We start from the raw sequence: 3,187 nt of genomic DNA, 5'->3' as shown, positions 1-3,187 counted from the left end.
TTTTTTTGTAGAGATAGAGTCTTACCATGTTGCCCAGGCTGGTCTCAGAACTCCTGGGCTCAGACCATCCTCCTGCCTTGGCCTCCCAAAATAGTGGGATTACACGTGTGAGCCACTGTGTCTGGCCAGTTGTGATTTTTATTAGTATCTCCGGGAGCCTAGTAATAACTAACATCTCTTGAGTATATTATGACGTGCTAGGTATTATGCTCAGTGTTTACATGCATTTTTCAGTTTAATCCTCTCAACAATCATGTAAGGGAGAAACTGTCATACTGACTTTACAAAACATCGAGGCCCAGAGAAGTAACTCGTCGTAGTTCCCATAGTTAGGAAGAGTCAGAATTCCAACCCAGGAGTTGACCTTAAGGTCTCCATTCTTGGCCCCCAGGCTCACCTGCCTGGCAGGTGGGAAATTCAAGTGGTTCGATGTTGAAGGGATGAATGCAAGAAGTAAAGGAAAGAGCTGGTGGAAATTAGTAAGCTAAAGCTAGGCTTGGCCTGCTTTGAAGCAGTCTGGGTTTGCCCTTAGGGCAAAATCACCTGGGGTAGGTGCCAGAGAAGTGGAAGCCATGCTCAGTTTTTGACAGGCTATGTGACCTTGGGCAGATTCTTGCTCCTGCTGAAACTTCCTTTTCCCCACTTGAAAATCTGAGGATCAGGCTGGGTGCGGTGGGTCATGCCTGTAATCCCAACACTTTGGGAGACCCAGGCAGGCCGATCACCTGAGGTCAGGAGTTCAAGACCAGCCTGACCAACATGGAGAAACTCTGTCTGTACTAAAAATACAGAATTAGTCGGGCATGGTGGTGCATGTCTATAATCCCAGCTACTCAAGAGGCTGAGGCAATAGAATCACTTGAACCCCGGAGGCGGAGGTTGCAGTGAGCCAAGATGGTGCCATTGCACTCCAACCTGGGCAACAAGAGCAAAACTCCATCTCAAAAAAAAAAGAAAGAAAAGAAAATTTGGCTGGGCATGGTGGCTCGCACCTGTAATCCCAGCACTTTGGGAGGCCGAGGTAGGCAGATCACAAATCAGGAGATCAAAACCATACTGGCTAACATGGTGAAACCCCGTCTCTACTAGAAATACAAAGAAATTAGCCGGGCATAGTTGGGGGCACCTATAGTCCCAGCTACTCAGGAGCCTGAGGCAGGAAAATGGCGTGAACCTGGGAGGTGGAGCTTGCAGTGAGCTGAGATCGCGCCACTGCTCTCGTTTGGGCAACAGAGCGAGACTCCATCTCAAAAAAAAAAAAGAGAGAGAAAAAAAGAAAATCTGAGGATCCAGGTAACTTCTCAGGCCTTTTGCTTGGACTTCCCAACTTGATTTGGGTTGTATAGGTCTCTCTTCTCTCCAGATGATATAGGAATAAGCTGAGGCCTGGACTGGTCTTTCTGGAGGTGGTAGCACAGGACTGGCTAGGATTTCGGGGACAGGTTGAATTTAGAGTGGATGGTGGTCATTCTTTTTTTTTTTTTTGTGAGATAGAGTCTTGCTCTGTCTCCCATGCTGGAGTGCAGTGGCATGATCATGGCTCACAGCAACCTCTGCCTCCTAGGTTCAAGCAATTCTCGTGCCTCAGCCTCCCAAGTAGCTGGGACTAAAGGAGCGTGCCACCAGGCCTGGCTAATTTTTGTATTTTTAGTAGTGACGGGGTTTTGCCATGTTGGCCAGGCTGGTCTTGAACTCCCAACCTCAGGTGGTCCACCTGCCTCGGCCTTCCAAAGTGCTGGGATTACAGGAATGAGCCACCGCCGCAGTCAAAAGGATGGTGTTCTGTGTTGAAGTCCTGCATAAGCAAAGTCCCAGAGGCAGGTGTGAGCCTGGGCTTTTAGGCCTGGCTGGAGCTGAGTGTGGTATTTGAGGGGTGGGTGTAGATGTTGACCAAGTAGGGTAAGGAGGTGTGTGCAAAGTTGGTGGTCCTTCAGTGTCAGATATATGTGTCAGATGTGTGTCCAGGATGCCCCACATGCCAGCTTGCAGAGGGCTTCCCGTGCTAGGCTGGCCATGTGGTCCAGGAGTTGCCATGTGCCAGCTGTGTGTTCGAGGCATGCGGTCACATGCGCTGTGGGCTGCACGTGAGTGTGTCAGTGTTTCCTCCCCATCACGAGCATCGGGGGTGGTGGTGAGTCACGGGCTCAGCCTTCAGTGCCAACTGTCATGTTTCTTCCCCCCAAATTTCATCCCCCCACCCAGCCATGCACCACCCACCCCCACTCCAAGATCTGTGTCGCTTCTCTCTTCCATCCCTCTGCCCTGCTCAGCTCCTTCTGAGAGGCTGCAGAGTGTTCCCTGGGAAGGAGTCTCCCACTTCTCCTGGCTCTGCCCTCCAGCTCCCTGTCCGTCTCCCATCCACCTTTCACACTGCCTCTCTGCTCCTGCGACTAGATAATGAGGGCCCCTTCTCTCCACCCACTCATCTGTGTGGGTCCCAAGGATTTCTCTGTGCACTATAGGGAATTCCCATACTCACCACCCATCCCCTCACCTCTGTAAGAGCTATTTCTATTGGGAGAAGCTTGCCCTGCATCTCCAGGCTGGCAGCTCCTGCCTCAGTGGCTCTCTTATGTCTATGAGCCACATCCTTGTCTTTGTGGTCCCCTGGTGTCTGTAGGCCTCCCTTGTTTCTGTGACCTTCTTCGGCTCTCCTTGGCTCTCTCTCTGCCCTGTGGACCGCTCCCCATATCCGAGGAGTGCTTTCTGTTTTCAGGGGCCTCTCTCGTGTCTCTGGCTTCTCCCCTGTTTTCCTTCACGGGAGGTCTCTGTGTCCACATACTGCCCCTTGTCTCCGAGATCCTTTTGCTTGTCTCTGCCGGCTGCTCCCTTGTGTCCATGGGCCTTTCTTTCTTATCCCTGGGCTTTTCTTGTCCTTGTGGGGTTTATGGGCCTCAGCCCACTTCTCTGGACAGTCTTGATGGCTGTCTCTCTTCTTTTCATTTCTCTTCATCTCTAGCCCTCTCCCCTCATCTCAGTGGCCTTCTCCCAGGTCTCCTTGCCTCCCATCTCTGTGGGCTCCAGTGCCCAGGGCTGTCTGGACAGGGCGGTGGCATGGGGTGGTAGAGGGGGTGGCTCGGGGGTGGGCCCTCCATCCAATGCAGCTCCTTCTTCTCATCAGCATTCTCCTCGCGGGGGGGGGCCCCTATCCCCAACCAATACGGGCTCCCCCTCCCCCGACTCCCCT

The 3,187-nt window shown here is 52.4% G+C and overlaps 1 protein-coding gene across 2 annotated transcripts in view; it reads right to left on the bottom strand.

Annotated features, from left to right (window-relative positions):
* The window catches only part of ZNF574 (zinc finger protein 574), a 13,506-nt gene that overhangs the window by 8,447 nt on the left and 1,872 nt on the right, over positions 1-3,187 (bottom strand). The window contains exon 1 of one of the 2 annotated variants that reach the window (XM_011936563.1): positions 2,495-3,119. The exons of the other annotated variant lie outside the window; for it this stretch is intronic. The gene's annotated coding sequence lies outside the window, so the exon portion shown is untranslated. Of the gene's footprint in view, positions 1-2,494; positions 3,120-3,187 lie in introns of those variants that run through there. 2 annotated transcript variants of the gene reach the window in all.

Source organism: Colobus angolensis, unplaced genomic scaffold, assembly GCF_000951035.1.
Source record: "Colobus angolensis palliatus isolate OR3802 unplaced genomic scaffold, Cang.pa_1.0 Scaffold154, whole genome shotgun sequence".
Classification (NCBI taxonomy): Eukaryota; Metazoa; Chordata; class Mammalia; order Primates; family Cercopithecidae; genus Colobus; species Colobus angolensis.
This window is presented reverse-complemented; position numbering and strand designations above follow the sequence as displayed.